Source organism: Amblyomma mixtum, chromosome 4, assembly GCF_055824585.1.
Source record: "Amblyomma mixtum isolate Tamu chromosome 4, ASM5582458v1, whole genome shotgun sequence".
NCBI classification, from domain to species: domain Eukaryota; kingdom Metazoa; phylum Arthropoda; class Arachnida; order Ixodida; family Ixodidae; genus Amblyomma; species Amblyomma mixtum.
In genome coordinates, this window is record NC_143015.1 from 115,470,738 (window position 1) to 115,490,034 (window position 19,297).

Here is a 19,297-nt window from a genome sequence, read left to right on the forward strand (position 1 = left end):
GGTGTCCGTGCTTCCTACGGGTGACCCTACCCTTTCCGGAAGGCCTTTGGCATCTTACGGCATTTTCGTGGCCTGCCAACTGGCATCGGGTTCCCGCAAGAGCCCTCTCTCCAAGAGTCTATATTTCCGCGTTATTTTCACGGTCATACGTCAGTGACTGTGGGAATGTCCGACAATTGATAAGAATATCAGAAACTAAAACAGCGGTTCAGTTCCCCTATCTCTGCCTTGTTTGTGAACAGTGGGGGCCACGACTGCCTCACCCCATCGCTATCTTGTCCCCTCGCCCTTTGGACCCACCCCCCCCTCCCGTCTTTCGATACTAACGCTTGAAAGAACTAAAAACAGACTTACTGCGCCCCCTGAGAGACAAGCAAAAAAAAAAAGCGATAGCTGTTATGTCCCCCTTTTCCAACGAGCAGGCCCGATGCCATCCCAAAATCCAAGGGACCCCGTAACGTGATCAGAGATCATGCGATGAGGATGATTTGCAGTGGTTCTGATTGGTCATCAGGTCAACGCGGAAATGCCTACGGTCTTTGGTAAGAAGGCGAAGGCGGTAACGCCATTAGGTTTTTTTTTTTTCTTGCGATAACGGCGTCGCTAATCCTAATAACCTTCACTCATAAACACATAACGGCAAGGACTACCCCAGCACAGTGCTTATTCTGCGAGAGGCCAGCACGAACTATTGAGCTAGCGGGCATGAGCGCTGTTTAAGGTGCAGTGAAAGCTTCCGCGTAAGCGCAGCAGGGTCCAAGTCGTGCCGAAAACTGAAGCCCGGTTTCGTTGTGCAACTTGATGTCTACAAATAGCATATTTCCTAAACAGCGAATCCTGTAGTTCCAGAGGAGAACTGAGCAAAAGGATAAAGGTTACTCCTACCAGTAACGACGCCTCCGACCGCTATACGGCGCCGCGGCGGTGACGCGGGTCTATGTGTTCAAGGCTAAAGCTTTGAATGGCTCATACTGTCATCTGTTAACAAAGCGTGTCACACGCGTTTAACTCGGGAACTAACAAAGATAGAAGAAAGACAATGGTTGCTTCAGATATAGGAGGAAAAAATGAGCCTAGAAGCCAAGTTTCAAGCTTAATGACTAGATTAATTAGTTAACTAATTATAGGCGAAAAATCCGAAATTACGTCTAAATAGCGCGGACGTCAATATAGCCACGGGAACGGTGTGACGTCACATCCACCGGAAGTCGTCACGGCACAGTGTCCTCGGCTTTCGCCTCTCAACTCTTTTAGTCGCCAAAGCGTCCTCGCAATTTTTAGAGCCGCGGACTTGAAAACGGCTCAGCCAGACTGGTTACCCTAGCTGGCGCTCGCTACAAGTTATGAGCTATAGTACACATAGGCCGCCCTGCTTGTGCGGCCAAAAAAGCTTCCGCGCATGCGCAATCGCGTCATAGTCGTGCACAAAGCTAGACTCTCCGTTGACTACGTAAATTCCTACGAATTACAACACCTGTGTAGCAAATACTGTTAACAGGCAACGAAGAGTTTCACAAAAAAGGAAAGAAGAACTGAACTCCTACCAGGGACGATGTTCCAACCGATAGAGGGCGCAGCAGTAGCAACACGGGCTCACGCGGCGCCGGGCTTCGCGAGCGGCATTCGAGTACGAGCGCACACCGCGGACTCGCGGTTCTCCGCAGGCAGCGGCGGACGGTCGGCGAGCAGTGCGTTAGCCCGTCGTCTTCTCCGCCACCAGGAAGCGGCAGATCGTAATCGGCGCGCGCGGCTCGCCGCCTTATCGGCCCATTATTGAATGCAGGCTCCTCGGCTCAAGAGGAGGGAGGGGGGCACGCGCTGGCCCCCGGACAGCGAAAGGAAGAGAGCTCGCCGCGTATACCGAGAATCAATGATGTTGTCGTTCCTTCGATAACAGTGGAGGTGCTATAGGAGAACGGGAGGGGGGAGGGGGAGAGCGCCAGAAATACCGTAACGATCCGCATATAACAGTAGTAGCTGTATTACGCCGACAGCTAAGAGTCACGATCAACCGAAAGCGCGAGCGTCCCGAAGCAACTCAGGCTATGAGAGACACCGTAGTGGAGGGCTCCGGAAATTTCGACCACCTGGGGTTCTCTAAAGTGCACTGACATCGCACAGCACACGGGTCTCGAGAACTTCGCCTCCATCGAAATTCGGCCGCCGCGGCCGGGATTGAACCCGCGACTTTCGGATCAGGAGCCGAGCGCCGTAACCACTGAGCCACCGCGGCGGGTGAAAGCGCGAGAGAACGACCGGCTACGAAAGAAGAGACACGGGACGAGAGAGAGAGAGAGACGCGTTCACAACTGAGATTTGTCCACGTCTTTTTACGGCCGTTTAATTCTTGGCGCAGTTTAATGACTCGTTGCCGAGTTGCCCAAATGCCTGTTATATTAATAAAAAAACTGTGCACACGGGGCTCCGCCAGGAGCAAATCGGCTTCGTGGCGGCGTATGTCGTCGCTCAAAAGTCTCGCGTTCACCCATTGGTATGTTAAAATACTGTATCTGTGTTTTGGTTTGGCTTGGTTTGGTTTGGTTTGGTTTATGGGGTTTAACATCCCAAAGCGACTGAGGCTATGAGAGACGCCGTAGTGGAGGGCTCCGGAAATTTCGACCACCTGGGGTACTTTAACGTGCACTGACATCGCACAGAACACGGGCCCCTAGAATTTCTCCTCCGAAGAAATTCAACCGCCGAGGGGGCATTCTCGAAAATGTCATCTCTGTGGGCATCCGCATTAGAAATGATAGCTAGGGCCCCAAAATACTACGTTTCTTTTATAAGCTTGTCATAGCGGCAGCAGTTTTTGCAGTACGATAAAAGTGCTGTCGTCGCGAAAGAGCCGATCCTGTCGGGAAACACGTGACTTAGCTACACTGCTACAGGGAAAACGTTGTTATCGTGACATGATTTTTTTTTTCTAGTCAGGATGATCAATGCGCATCTCAGAATCACACAAGAATGTTTTGCGGCGACAGCAAAACATGTTCTAGTGCTCGCTAAGTCGCTTATTCAGGCACCGGCCTGTCTGTCCATAAACGTTAGAGATGACGGGCCACGTAATTTGGCTCGTCACTGCCGTGGTCACAAGTGTGCGCCTAAGTTCGAGCAGTGTTCAGTCTTAGGAAAGAATGGTGATCAAAAAACGAGGGAGATAATTGAAGCTGCGGCGATGGAAAAAAAGGGATCGGAAAATTGTGTCAGTGATCCTTCGGTGTCATTATCAAGTAAAGACTTATCTTTCTTAGATTCAAGGCAGCGGGTGATTGTGTGAGACGTGCTCACTGACTGGTGGTTTTTATTGTGCGTTTTCTTCCCATTCCTTGACACATCATGAATTTGACAAGATAATCGTTGTTAGTCGTCTATACCTGTACAATACGCAATATTTATAAGGACGTCAGCGCAAAATAAAGATCGTTCAGTGGAAGTTTAACGCTCGTGTTGCGTCCCTTGAATATTGTGCGCTATGGATCCTCATGTTGACTACCCACTAGCCCGAACCCTAACCCTTCTGAACAAGAAAAAAACGTTTTAGATTTAACTATACCAGCGACGAAGCTACTTTCGCCCACTTGCAAACACCAGTTCGCCTTGTGCAATACATGAGTCTATACGGTAATCGAGCCTCGCCTAAGAGCGCTGGGGGGGGGTCTTTATTTAGCGCGCAAGCAAGCCAAACCTCTTCACGAGATGCAGCAGAGTGTAAGAAGCGGTCAAGACGAGATATCTCCAGGTAAGCGCGTTAAGGATCGCTTCGGTACACCATTAACGCCTCAACGGACTTTTCTGAAAAGCGCGTACACATGCAGAAGGAGCCGGTTCTCAGTTATTTTAAAGGCCTTCCGGATTAAAGTTTCGTCGTCACGCTTATTCCCTCATCTTTCGTACCTTTTCAGTTTAGTTTAGTTTAGTTTAGTTTATGGGGTTTAACGTCCCAAAGCGACTCGGGCTATGAGAGACGCCGTAGTGAAGGGCTCCGGAAACTTCGACCGCCTGGGGTTCTTTAACGTGCACTGACATCGCACAGTACACAGGCCTCTAGAATTTCGCCTTCATCGAAATTCGACCGCCGCGGCCGGGATCGAACCCGTGTCTTTCGGGTCAGCAGCCGAGCTTCGGTACCTTTTCATTCCCCAGTTTCCTCAACAGGATATCACTAACGCTATCTATCGGAAATGCGGAGCGTTAACTAAGGCGGTGTAAACACCGGTCTTTTTATTTTAAAAAATGCTAGAGACTTAGCTCGCGGCAGCCTTTGAATGAGAAGTTAGGTACTCCGTAGTCAGGAGCGAAACACCCTGCTAAACTTTGCATTAGTTGCGTCAGATTGGACATGCAGCTTGTGAAATTCGACTTAAGTTTGCGCAACTCGAAACTTGCGCAATCCGACCGTGGCAGCGGTGCAGGTTAAAGAAACCCGTAGGTTCGTCGTTTGGAAAAACGAAGCCAGTCAAATTTAGCTATGTGAAACACGCGCTGTTAATTATGTGCGGACATGCACACAACTGTGTAAAACGCGTTGCGCCAGTCATGGAATTGTAACAGGCTTCTGACCGGTGAAGGAAAAGCATTCAAAGGTGACCATGCAATCACTTATTCCTTTCTTAGAAAGAGATAACGCGACAGGTCCAGAATAAAATCGTAAGATAACATCGGTCTGTAACTCTGTACGTGACTATGCTGAAGTTCAAGCTACGTCACATACACGTCCGCGAGAAAAGAACAGAAAAAAACACTACATTCATCTGAAATAAAGAAATCACTGCTAGCCGTAGCCCGCTTTCAGAAAAAAGCCGCCAGATCGCTTAGAACAAAAACGAGCACATTGCATCTGAAAACGGGTGATCCTCGTGACTCGGTGCACTAGCGGGTTGGACGGTACAAACAAACAAACCAACAAACAAACAAACAATATTTCATGGCGAAATTGAAAGCATGCTCATTCTTGGTCTGTACCTTATATACCACCGCCCCAAGCATTTTTTCCTCCTACCTATATTTAGCGCTGCAGTGGTTATGATGATGATATGGTTATCATGATGGGAAATGATGATAGATGATAGTGATATGATGACTCAATTCACTGGGGGCTCAACGCGGGCATTTTCACCATTACCACTTCGTCAAAACCATCCTAGCGGTCGGCGGTCGAATTTCGATGGAGGCAAAATTGTAGAGGCCCGTGTACTGTGCGATGTCAGTGCACGTTAAAGAACCCCGGGTGGTGGAAATTTCCGGAGCCCTCCACTACGGCGTCCCTCACAGCCTGAGTCGTTTTGGGACGTTTAACCCCCATAAAACCCATAAAAAAACTATCCTAGCGTTATCAATTACATAAAAACTAAATCTCCATATAGTGACAAGACTAGGAGCACTCAAGTGTTTTCTTCGACTGATAACGAGGACTTCAAGATGGGAAACTTTTTGCAAATTTTCCTAACAAAAACCGTGGATTAGAAGTCCCGCAGAGCAGCCCTTAAATGCATCCTGCATTAAAACCTAGCAACAAGGGCCTCGTAAACGGAGAACGCGGTCAACGATCTCCACGCCCAAAACTGTCAAGGCGGCGAAGGCTCCACCGCCGATGACGCGCTTACCACACACCCGAGAGGGATTCAGCCTGTGGAATGCCAGCTATGCGTGAACTCAAAAGCCCCTCCCATGCCCTTGCGAATCGAGAGGTCGGCAAACAGCGACCGATAAGCGAAGCATCCGTCCACGTGAAAAGCACGGCGTCTGCTGCTTCCCCGCCTCGCTATAGGAGCCACCATAACAAATCCTGCAGCCACTGAACAAAACGCTAGTAAAATCAAGGAGGCAGCTCGGCACTGTATTTAGGCCAGGGTTCTCCTCACAGGAACGAGGTCGTTAAAGACTGTTTGCTAACGGGGCGATCAGCCGTGGAGGTTTCAGCCTCAGAACAGCGTGCGAGTTGCTTGCAGACCGTAGTCTGCGCAGTCGCCCACTCGAAACGTGACGAAAAGAAGTGATGGCAACATTAACCGGAAACATCACTGGTCACCACTAAGTAACTCCACAGCGCACCTCCGCTTTACTGGACACAACTCATTTCCGTGTCAGCGGAGACGATGACAACACAACCCGGCAAAATAACTGCTGCACTTCAACGTAACTAATCTCCGTTCAAAAGCACCTTCATGAAGTGGTGCTTTCTTCAGAATTACTGAGACGGATCAGCGGGAACACGACGGTAACACAATCGCGCGCGCACGCACGCACGCACGCACGCACGCGCGCGCGCGCACACACACACACACACACACACACACACACACACACACACACACACACACACACACACACACACACACACACACACACAGACTAAACATGCAAACATTAGAAAAGATTTCATACAGCTATATGCCCACAAGCGCGGCACGAAGAACAGGTGCGTGTTATCATTCCGTCGCCTATCAAACAACATAATGAAAGAACAAACAAAAACTTGAAAACTGGCGGTACACATTCAGAAAAACCTATCTGCTGTGGTATATCTTAACTGTTTATCGATAACTTGAAATTCTTTCGTGTGAACTGGCGGAAGTGTTTGCTAACATGTTGCCAACAGTCCTCTGGGGGCTTTTTGTTTCTTTTCTTATGGTGTGTGATAGATATCGGAATGATAAGACGCACCTGTTCCTCCAAACGCGGATGCCTGCGTATGTTGAAGCCTTCTCATTGTTATACACGTTCTCTTCTACAACCGTTGGTTATGATTCGGCGCTGAGTGCTTGCGTGGCGTGGTGTGCTGCGTTGCGCAGTGGAGCGGTGTGTGGCGGTGAGGTGAGGTGGTGAAGTGAGGTGCAGTGGTGAGGTGAGGTGGTGAAGTGAGGTGTAGTGGTGAGGTGCGGTGCGTTGCGGTGGTGAGGTGAGGTGAGATGCGGTGAGGATAGGCGGGGCGCGGTGCGGTGAGGTGCGTTGCGTTGAGGTGGTGAGGCGCGGTGCGGTGGTGAGGTGAGATGCGGTGAGGAGAGGTGCGTTGTGTTGAGGTGCGAGGTGAGGTGGTGACGTGCGGTGAGGTGTGTGGGGTTAAACGCCCCAAGGCAGCACGTTGGCCACGATAGTCGCCGTCGTGGAGAGCTGAGGCATGATTTCGACCACACGGGTCGGTATAACGTATCGGTTCGGAAACCTTTTCCATATTGTTCTCGTATTCCCTACCTTTCATCATTGCCTGAACAGACCCCACTTCGGCTAAAAACAACATGTAGGAAACACAAAATGAAATGGAATCGTTCTGAGAACCGTTACACTATACCTACCAAAGGTCTATATTCTTCAACAATTCCGTTCGCGATTAACTTTTCTTTTCTTCCTGAAAGTGATCACTTGGCCTTCGGCACCAAAGCCAGAGGCTGACATTGCATGTTCATGACTCAATCACTGTACTGAACCGGAAAACGAGTCGTTGCAAAATATGGCCTCACTTGTATACGTTCCGTAGGCACACGTGCCGAGGTCGGATCAACTCATTCGAGCCGATCCCTAAAAACTACCCGCAAGGAGATAGCCCCCTCACCCCCCCCCCTCCTTTCCCCAGAGTGAATGGCATTCCTCGGCGGCACTCGGAGCTTTTGACCTCGGCAGAGGAGCCTCCGAGATACGCAATCGCGGAACGGCAGTCGCCCCAAGAGGCCACAGCCGCTCTCGCGAGATAAGGGCAGGTCGCTATACCCCAAGATTGACATCACAATGCGACGCTGGCTTCCTGTAAACACTCGAAAAATGAAATCGGCGCGCCCTCGAAAACTTCCCAACCGTTTGCAAAAACAGAATTTCTTTTTTTTTTTTCTATTACAGTAAGTGGAAGTAGGGCTGAAAGTAAAGAAGATATGCCCAAACCACATTTTTAAACGTTCCAGCGTTTCGTACACAAGTCTATTCAGCTATGTGTCTTGTATGACGATGACGATGTATGACGTCTTGTATGACGATGTATGATGATAATGACGCCCTACTAATAGCCAGTGAGCGTCGTTCCACCGCTGCGTGTAAGTTTAAAGTCGAAAACGACATGCCTAGTGCATAATTTGTGCAAATGCAAGGCACGTTGAAAAGTTCAACGTTCGATCTCGTTACAGCTTTTGCAGCCATTTTGCTAAGCTGTGTGATTGAAACGACTACGGTCATTGCACCAAGCGATTGCTGTATGCCACTACCTCCTACCCTTACAAAAATTTCTTCGATAGTCTATAGACTGTCCATAGACTGTTGCCTTTAAGTCTATAGATATTCTATGGATAAATCCTATAGACAGTCTATAGACTTTTGCGGCAATACAATTTTAGTAGACTTATTTTTCAACAAACAGTCTATAGACTATGAATACACAAAAGGAAATATATATCGGAAGGCAACATAGTTTATAAGAAGTCTACAGAGACTCTATAGATCATATTTATAAAGGATACACTGCCTTCAGTGACAAGTTTTACACTTATCTAGATGCAGCATTAATCAAGGCGTCTTTTTTTTTTCACATTCAGCCCAATTGCTGTTGGCATCGAATAAATACTAAGAAGATTTGGTTTTGCTTATTGGGGTTTAACGTCCCAAAGCGACTCAGGCTATGAGGGACGCCGTAGTGGAGGGCTCCGGAAATTTCGACCACCTGGGGATCTTTAACGTGCACGGACATCGCATAGTACACGGGCCTCTAGAATTTCCCCTCCATCGAAATTCAGCCGCCGCGGCCAAAAATACTAAGAAGAGTCCGACCAAAGCCAACCGCAGTTCTCGCAGAGAGAAAAAAGAAAGAAAACAGGGCAGAGAAAGAGCGATTAGAAGCACGTACAATATCCGTACATCAACGCGCGAACTACCAACGCCTGCCGACGACAGGCCCGTCGAACCTGCGGCACAAAAGGGGCGGTAGGCTCGAGTACGCAGGCAAGGAACGCGGAAAGCAACGCTGCAACGACGCCCCATTACGCACGGTGCACGCCCACATTACACAAAGGCCGGTTACACGTAAAGGCCGGTAACACAGAAGACTGCACCAACAAACATTACACAAAGCTCCCATAACAAAGCCCGCCACCATCCGCAGACGTTTATAGAACGCGTAGAACGCAAAGCTAAGCTGGTTAGTAGCAGCAAAACCAGTGGGAGACATACGATGCACATGACAATAGACAGACAAGGACATGTATAGACAAGAGCATGGTTTAGGTTTGGTTTATTGGGGTTTAACGTCCCAAAGCGACTCAGGCTATGAGGGACGCCGTAGTGAAGGGCTCCGGAAATATCGACCACCTGGGGGTTCTTTCACGTGCACTGACATCGCACAGTACACGGGCCTCTAGAATGTCGCCTTCATCGAAATTCGGCCGCCGCGGCCGGGATAGAACCCGCCGTCTTTCGGGTCAGCAGCCGAGCGCCGTAACCACCCACTGACCCACCGCGGCGTGCAAGAAAAGAGCATCTCCCGTCGTTCTCCTATTCTGTGCGCTGTCTTTGTTGCGCTTGAATTCTAGAAGGACACGTATCCTTACCTCTTCCCTCTGCGTACAACCGCGTGATATCTGAGCTGTTTCACCACATTGAGTACAACTACACCATTGTTATGTGGGCATTCTTGACCATTATCCAATCACGGCTGTGAATTATGCCTCCAGTCTGCGTAGCCCGTTAAATTGCAAGTGCCTTTTTAGACCACAAAGGGCAGCAGTATTGTAAGTCTTCTTTCGCGCCTTCGTCGCTTCCCTCCCGGTTTAGTTCAGGTGTCCACTTAGACTGACACACCTGCTACTCATTACCAGCTGCCACGTCTCTTTTTTTTTCGTCGTAACATGCCTCTTTTTAATCGCCCCAGGCAACCAATGCCAACAATGCCGGTTCGAACGTTAGCGCCAGCCCACCTGTAAGCGGGTCGCTTAATTGTGCACACAGTGGTATAAAGATAGAACCTCAGTTACCTAAACTGAGATCAATGTAGTTTCGGTAGCGCGGGCTTAAACGGGCGCCGGGGAGCACAAAAGCCGTTTGAAAGAACCTCGCGAGGCCGATCAATATACACGGAATCAAGAAACAAATATAAACAAAAGCGGCGCCGAAACCCGCTCGACCCGCCAGGCGCGGTGTCCTGCTCCGAAAGGGAGCACTCGAAAGGCGGCGAAGAAAGGGTTCCCGGACGACCACGTGGAAACGAAGACGGAAAAAAAATGGCCCCCTCTCCCTCGCAGAGGAGGAGGAGGAGGGCGGGGGAAGAGGGGCGACAATGAAGAGAGGCCTATTTATAGCGTCCCTTCTTTCCTGCGCGGTGCCCGCCGCCGTGGCAGCGCATGAGCAGAGGCAGGCAGAGAGCGGGAATGGATGACACGTGCACTCGCGAGCTCACTAAAACTATGCAGTGCTATGGAAGCCCGAGAAATCTATAGTCGGATACAACTCAGGAACGAAGCGGTTTTTTTTTTCGTCAAATGACCCCCTTTCCAGCCAATGGCGTCGGCCGATTGTCATAATCCTGCTAGCGTTACAATACAGGGAGTGCACTGCTAGCGTGACAATACAGGGAGTGCACTTCCTTGTATTGTCACGCTAGCAGGGTCATGACAATCGGCCGACGCCATTGGCTGGAAGGTGGTCCTCTGAAGGGGAAAAAGCCGCTTCGTTCTTGAGTTGTACCCGACTATAGAGCTTAAGCCATCGAGGTGGCGAATTCGCAAAGCTCGGCGGCGCCTAAGAGTGGTTCCCAATAGTCAACAATACGATATTGAAGGAGGTATTAACTTGATTCTTTATTTCTTTATTTCTTTCTTTCTTTCTTCAAATCACCAGCGTCCGCCAATCGGAGGCCGGTCTAATCGCCCTTCTTTGAAACGCAAGAACACCACGTGACAGCTGCCAATGGGATCGGATCGCGAAAGAGTTAGCCAATGGGGAACAGTTCTGAAGAGCTACACGGCGGCTAACTATTACTGGCAGGCTCCTAATTACTGGGAGGCGTGTAGAACATCGTTCGCAATATCCATATCAGTTTTTATAATTTCGAAAACGCGGTTATCCTCGGCGCTGTGGCCCAACAAATTTTGGCTATTTCGACTAGTTACGTGCACTGGAGAGGTTGCTTTGTCTGCAAGCTTCTCGAAAGCATATGTATTGTAGTGCGATGTAGCCAGAATTAGTTGGGCCACAGCGCCGAGGATAACCGCGTTTCCGAAATCCTAAAAACTGATGTGGCTATTACTTACGGTGGGCTACACGCCTCTCGATAACTAAGGAGCCTAACGGTAATACTTAGAAAGTCAACTATGCCGTATTAAAAAGCCTGCTAGTTAGGCCGTTAAGAACGAGTCGCGCGTACATAAAGGACGAACGCAGGAAGGACGAAGACTAAAAGAGCGCAACGGTAGTCAAGCACCCACTCGCCCAGCAAGTTCTTCTAAACTATCTAGTTAGCTAGCCCGTCTTACCCAGCAAGAAGTTCTTCTAAACTATCTAGTTAGCTAGCCCGTCTTACCCAGCAAGAAGTTCTTCTAAACTATCTAGTTAGCCCGTCTTAGCTGCATTCTGATGTACTACACCGCTTACAATGCTATACGCCCAGAAAACCACTCTCCTAACTCAAAAAGCCTATAATAAGGGAATAGTTACTCATTTACATCCACCTACAGCTTTCGCAGAAACTTCGTAGTTAAAAGAAAAATGTATAGCTGTATAGCTTTATAGTATAGCTGTATATCAAGCTGTATAGCTTTCCTTTGTAGCCGTATGGCTGAGCTCGGGTGGATGCCAATGAGTAATTACTCCCTTATTACAAATCTACTGCACCTTGGGAGATTCCTTTAAACATTCGATCAAAAAGCAAATGTTTAAAAACCGTGGAAAGTTTTAGGTGAAACACCCTGCATATATAAGCCCTACAGCTTCCAGCACGCTGCATAATTTTCAGCGAAAAGGAGGGCACAAAAAGAGAAAGGGAGCACGCACTCATCGCTACCCCTCACTGAGCGGTCCCAATACGCCGCGCGCCTTTATTTACACGCGTCTATCATCGCCATCGTCATCGACACTGCCCGCGTACCGCCATGCGCTCCCCGCGCTGCCGTTGCATGCATGCGATCATCGCCCTCGTTGTTATAATGCCGGCGCACTCGATTAAAGCCCCAAGAGAGCTGGCGAGGCACCTGTCGGGACTCTCTATGCCGTCGCTCCAACGTCCGCTCCGATAGGGAGCTCTTCAATCAACCCCTGTCCGCGTAGGTTTTGTTCCCTCCGCTCGCGATCGCTTCCAACCCCCCCCCCCCCCTTTTTTTTTATCACGTTATAACCCCCGCTAAGCGTGTTTTAGAACTTTCACAGCCTCCCATTATGGCTATAACTTCGCGTCGAAAAAAAGTTCCGAACTTTCTTTCCCAACTGCTCTTTTGAAAACCGTTAGTTCGAGCCAACGCCGCGCTTCACGCTGTACCGGCACCTACGCGATCCCTTTAAGCAGGTTTAGTCTTTAAATAGCACGCCCTAAGAAGATAGCCGCTGTTCGCGCACTTACATCACTGCGACGGGAGTCTGTCTCGCAACTTCGCAACAGTGGAAGCTGCGAACGAGAGGCGATGGCTCTCTTAAGTCCGCGCTCTCAATCGCTCTGGAGAGGCAAACATGAAAGTATATATAAAAGGCGTAGCCTCGAACCAGCGGTTTTCACAGCGTCGTGAAAAGCTGCGAAGCGCAGCGTAATCGCAGCTTCCCGGGTGATTTTTCTGAACTTGGCAGCTGTTTTCTTCGCTCAGCTCGAAAGCCCGCACCTTTCCTGCGTGCATAATCACGTGGTAGACGGATGGATGGATACGAGCGCCCCCTATGAAACGGGAGTGGTGGCAATTGCCACCACGCCGTTTCACAGGGGGCGCTCGCCACCACGCTGGAGATAAATTACAGCGCCACCTGGGGGAAGTATTTTGAAGCGGCTGGCTTTCCCAACCAGTCAGCCTTGAGTTTGACTGACAACCGAAGCAGTTACCCCGCGAAAGGTGAGAGCCTTAGTTCTCCAAGATGAGGACACCCGCGGCTCGAACTGATCGCGAGAAGTAAACAGTTCAAGAATATGGTAGATACACGAGGCGGAGCAAAAGGCATAGTAACTGGCTAACGCCTGCACCATCGTTGAGAAAAAGAGAACAAAGGGACGAAAGTGGGTGAATATAGGGAGTGAAAACTTGACGGAGGCCCAGATGTAACGGCGAAAAATTCAGGACTCGAAAACGAAACACTAGCCGCCTGCAAGCTGACTTTTCGCACCCAACGGGCGGTAGCTCAATGGTGGTTACGGTGTTCGGCTTCTCGGCACGAGAACACGGGGTCAATTCCATCAGTTCATCCTTTCCTCCACGGCGCGGACGAAGCGTCTAAAGGGAGAGAGTTGGTCCGCCTTTCCTATCCTCGGTTCAGATTTTGTGAAGAGAACCACAACTTCATCTCTGCCATGCCGCGGTTCGAGACGGTTGAAAACGTATACGCCTCTCTCACTCGCGAGGCGACCCACGGGAAGCCGCCCCATGCGAAATCGTTGTCAGCAACAGCACGCCCAATCGACGACCCCCGATGCGCTCGTAGGCGGAGATTGCAACCTGTCGCACCGGCGATGACAGTATAATTCTTCATCCAAGTTGTTACAGGGACACGATGGAGGTGCACGTGATTCAAGAGGCGTCGAAGACCCCCCACAAGGTCATGCCTACAAAACGCAACTCGATCTGACGCAATCGATAGAAGCTGTACTCGAGGATGCCTGGATGTTTAGCACCGCGTGGGTACACCTTTATACTCCACTCGCGATGTAGCGGTGCTTTCGGGTACAAGAAGCGGGTTGGCTTCACACGTGTGAGTGAAGCGGTGACCCTGTACTACACATATACGCCGAGAGTACAGATAGACGCAGTTCCGAGAAGCGTCAACGATAGGCACACTCGTGCATATGCACCCAACGACGAGAGGCAGCCACCATGCAGCGACCGCACCTCAGTTGCGCCACGCGCCCGACGCGTGGCGCTGTCGCAACTGTCAAGAGGGTTGCGAGCCAATTAGCCGCGGGCGGCGCAACGAGCGTTTACACGCGCCAGCGCCGAAGCCTCCGCAGAGCGGAGCGGTGTTTGGCCCGAGATTCACCATTCGCGGCACGTACGGACGCAATCAATACTAAAGGGAACGCCAAGTTCGCACTCGGGAACCAAATTTCTTTTTCACTTCTGCACCGAACTGACAAAAAGAAAAAAAAAGACCTTAAAGAGGTCACGCCTCTGGACGAACACTGCGCCTAAGGAAAAAAATAGAGCATGCTTCTCACTTGGGCTCGGCGAATATGTAGCCGTTGACTGCATGCTAATCAAGCGTCTCTTTAACGCTGCCTCGATCTGTACAAGGGCTGCCGTCTATGTTCGTATGCGCATGCGCAAGAGCCGCACAAGGGTAAAAGTTACTTCAAAGGTTCTTAATTAGGCTAGTAATGTCAGATGGAAGACAGAGTTGTGAATGGACTTTACCCAAAACCGAACGCTAAAGCTTTCACGCTGAGGAAGTGTTTGAAAAGTAGAAACTGAAAGTTACCGCGCACGTACATTTAAATCATCCACTACGCTGCACTCTTGTTTCGTTAACGCCTTTAGGCGCCCTGAACATTTTTGGAGCCGCACGTTACTCTATAATGTTGATTTCCTCCGTGCGGGGATAATTTGCTATAGCGAAGGACCGAAATTTTTGACTGCATATGCGAAGAACTCCGCCATGTCTTCATGTTGTATACACTAATCGATAACCGCCAACGCTCCAACAAATCTCCTATAGCCAATTTCGCTTCCTTGCCCCTCCCACTTCTACTGGTTTTTCAGGATGTCAGAGAGGACAGCACGAAACGGCAGGTTGCGAATGATGGTTGCCCGGAGTCGGACGAAGCGAAGAGCTTAGGAGAGCTTCTGGAATAACGTGACACGTGACCGGCGTGGAATAAGGACGGGTGGAGACCAGTGGGGGAGATAGTCGCCTTGCTTGGAGTAAACCTCAGCCTGTGACGATGGAGCTAATAATGACGATAGTGGCGGTTTTATGATAACGTGATTACCTGATATGACGATGATGACTACGACGTTCACAATGCCTAGCTTGGCGGGCTCAAATTCACACAAAAAAAATTGCTGGTGGTTTAGCATTGCTAAGCACGAAATATTGTGCGAAAACACATCTTTTTGCAGGTGGACATCAACGCCACGTACCCGAAAGCGCGATTGAGGTGTCCACCGACCAAGAGAGCCTGTTTTGGGCGCCTTTAACTTTTCATCGTCAATGCCAATTCACCCAATGAACGCCTGCGGCCTCTGCTCCAGTGCCGCGTTTCTGCAGCAATGTTGTCGACGCCAACGCATGCAGCCACATCTCTCTGCCACTAGCGCCACATAGCTCGAAGCGCAAATATAGTTCCATAGCATGCAGTATTAGTGGACGAAGAAGACGATGCGCAATGCACAGCGCGAGAGTGTGTTGCAGCTTAACACGAGGTGTGTTCGGCTCATTACTTTCAGTTGCTACAAAACCCACAAACAAAGCAAGCATGGAGACACCCCAAGACCTTGCTCGGGATCGACACATCGGAACAGTGCTTTCACACTATAAAATCTGGCCGACGCATCGACAGACCCCCGTTCGCACCGATCCGCCTGCCCTTCACGATCAGCCCGTATATATGCGTACGTGACAAACACACTATGAACACCTGCAATCTGCATTATTTGCAGGAACAGGTACAGAGGCAGCGAGCTATACGCTAGTGCGCTTTCTGGTTCGTTTTATAGAACTGCGCACCTCTGTAGCACGTGCTCAGACTGTGTAGCCAGGAGCAAAGTCTCGAGACCTCGAATGCGCGCGCAGATTATTCGAGCGACGCCTTTTAAACATGCAAGAGAGGCACTTCGAGCGGTCTGACTGTCGAACGCGTCCCGCGTAAACCGCATCTAGGGGGCAATAAAAAAAATATCTCCTCGATCGCCTAATATGCAGAGGCTACCTCTAAAACAAGTAAGCATATACTTACAAAAAAAAAGAGGGTGTCCCTTGAATGCTGGAGAGTACACGGAAAATGTTTTATTATAACGAAGCGAAATTTCTTCAATTCGCCGTCGGAAAGAGTGCCTGAATTAACATACACAGTGCGGGAGTATGTAAACCATTGAAATCAGACACCTTTAAAGGTGCACTGAAGAGGAATCTGAACTCGTCTTTTTGCCGCGGGAACTCAATCTACACGCTCCGAGCATTCTTAGAAACCTTGAATTATTGCCCTGTGTGGCTGATTTCCCTAATTAAATCGAATTAACGTCCGGCTCCCGCCTTTTCTTTTTTTATCTTTGAATTCTGCCTCGTACGGTGGGCGGGGTCGACCAACGCGTGGAGCGCCTTTCACCCAGTCCCGTGGCGGCTTGCCGCTCTGCCATCGGCGGAGTAATACGTAGTAGTCTGTAGAAGCAAATAGTCCGCGCGTATTTTTATTTCTTTGGGCTTATTTTCCGGCTATATTATCTGCGAATGAAGCTATTTATTCATGGAAACCTAAAAAACAAAATAAAGCGAAAGCAAAGCCTCCACGGGACTGGGTGAAAGGCGCTCCACGCGTTGGTCGACTCCGCCCACCGTACGAGGCAGAATTAAAAAATAAAGGCGGGAGCCGGACGTTAATTCGATTTAATTGGGGAAATCGGCCCCACAGGGCAATAAGTCACTGTTTCTAAGAATGCTCGGAAGTGTAGATCGAGTTCCCGCGGCAAAAAGACAAGTTCAGAATCCTCTTCAGTGCACCTTTAAGCGAGTTGGAAGCTCAGGGAAGACATCAATATGCGAAAAGAAAAAAAAAAGCTTTCTACATTCCGCCACGGCGTGAAGTGCGTTCCTAAAACAAAAGTCACCCATGCATACCAAGCATCGAAGTGTATGCGAATCTAAAATGCATAAGTCGCGATGAAAACTTCCGACACCGAACACGTCGCCTGTGGCGAGAAAAGTAAGATGGAATATTGAACGTCTATCGCATCAATTCTTTTTTGTTTTAATGACATTGACGGAGTAGAGAGCATCGAATATTAGCAGGCAGAGGTGCGGCGCTCGACTGTCGCGACCTCTGCAACACCTCCCCCAAGGACGTACGCATATAAAAGTGATGAGCGCGTAGGGTCTGATCCAGTCCCGATCTCCCAGCGACACTTCACAACACCCTAAAAGCTCGTATTTCGAAAACCCCTTTCGATCCTGCGTCTAGCTACCAAGCCCAAAACGGCAATAATAAGAGGGAACTATAGAAGACGACAGAAATTAAATTTTAAAAATTCTTCGAAAGCCTTACCACAACACTATGTGGTCTTTTTCGCGTTTTTTATTGCTTTTTTCACCATACCTCCACGTGTTAACTCCACATTTTATGGTTAATCTTCAGGGTTCTTCAGATCGTTGCTATTTCCCTTGGGTTGATTTCGTCTCATAATAAATCAGCTGCCATAATGGCCCGACTTCTGTTTAAATTGGTAAATTGGTAAATTTGTTTTTCAGGAAACGAAATGGCGCAATATCTGTCACACATATATCGGCGGACACCTGAACCGCGCCGTAAGGGAAGGGAGGAAGGTGGGAGTGAAAGAAGAAAGAGAGAAGGAGGTGCCGTAGTGGAGGTCTCCGGATTAATTTCGACCACCTGAGTATCTTTAGCGTGCACTGACATCGCACAGCACACGGGCGCCTCTTGCGTTTCGCCTCCATCGAAACGCGGCCGCCGCGGTCGGGTTCGAACCCGGGTACACCGGCTCGGTAGACGAGCGCCTTACCACTGAGCCACCGCGGCGGGTGACTTCTGCTAACCACTTTTGTTTTTCGTCAAGTCTGTGTCTTACCTTTAACCATACTCTTCTAATATCGCACCTCAATGCAGCACTAGTTTAGTTTAGTTTATGGGGTTTAACGTCCCAAAGCGACTAAGGCTATGAGAGACGCCGTAGTGGAGGGCTCCGGAAATTTCCACCACCTGGGGTTCTTTAACGTGCACTGACATCGCACAGTACACGGGCCTCTAGAATTTCTCCTCCAAAGAAATTCCAGCCGCCGCGGCCGGGATCGAACCCGCGTATTTCGGGTCAGCAGCCGAGCACCATAACCGCTGAGCCACCGCGGCGGCTCTCAATGCAGCACTGTAAGTATATATGGTTCTGAAACTGTCGGGTGTTGTATATACATCGAGCTGTATGTTATTCACTCAGTCGCTGTGCGTTTTCCTTTGCCTCTGCAGCACCCGGAGCCGCTGCCAGGCACCATTTTCTCCTTACATGTGCGTGCAAAACAAAAACAAAAAAGAAACCAAGAAGACACGTACGAGTTGCGAATGCTAAGCTCGATTTCATATTCTCCGCCACGCCACCGAGCGCAACACTGCAATTCAGCCGTCGAGAGACAAGCAAAGGGAACGACGGAGGCGACGGCGATAGCAATCGCCGCAGAGAGACCCGCGCACAGACACACACTCGTTCGTCGTCGGTATCGCGTTTTCGCCAGGTGTTCACATCGCGAAAGACACCTTCCGACAAACCTCGCTACCGCAGCCGCCGAGCGCAGGACGGTATACAGCAAGGCGTGCGCACACACGCACAGTACCCCCCCCCCCATCCAACTACCACGCGAAGCAACAACGAGCTCATCACCCCCTCCCTCCTCGCGACTAAAAAAGCGCGCAACACTGCCGCCGCGTTTCCCGCGCGCGCGCCAAACCATTCTGTCTCGCCACGCGCTAAAAATAGCGCGCGGGCTTGGTGAAGAAGAAACGTGGGCGCCGCGCGCCAGCGAGCTAAGCGTCGTCGCTCGGTCGGTCGTTTGGCGGTGGTGGCGCACTGCAAATCATTTCCAAGGCGACGGCAACTGCAAAAAACAAAAAAGGAAGACCAACTGAGGAGGCTTAGCAGTTGTGGCGTTCAGAACGCCAGCTCAAGGTCAGGGCTGGATCGGTGACGAGGCGAACTCATTTGGACGAAGACGAAAATAAAAACGATCAAATAAAATACACCCGTTTTCGTTGAAGGCAAAATTGACGCCATTGGAATGAGCAGTAAAAGGTTGTTGGAAGGAGTAGTAGGTCAGTGAAATGATTATGATTTATACGGTTTAACGTGTCAAAGCGAATCAGGCTACGAGGGACGCCGTAGTGAAGGGCTCCGGAAATTTCGAACACCTCGCGTTCTTTAACGCCTACTGACATCGCACAGTACACGGGCCTCTAGCATTTCGCCTCCATCGAAATTCGACC

At 49.8% G+C, this 19,297-nt stretch overlaps 1 protein-coding gene across 3 annotated transcripts in view; it reads right to left on the reverse strand.

The window, feature by feature from the left end:
* Positions 1–19,297, reverse strand: part of LOC149347988 (receptor-type guanylate cyclase Gyc76C-like) — a 321,612-nt gene that overhangs the window by 205,883 nt on the left and 96,432 nt on the right. Inside the window, exon 1 of one of the 3 annotated variants that reach the window (XM_089587836.1) lies at positions 1,545–1,690. The exons of the other annotated variants lie outside the window; for them this stretch is intronic. The gene's annotated coding sequence lies outside the window, so the exon portion shown is untranslated. Of the gene's footprint in view, positions 1–1,544; positions 1,691–19,297 lie in introns of those variants that run through there. 3 annotated transcript variants of the gene reach the window in all.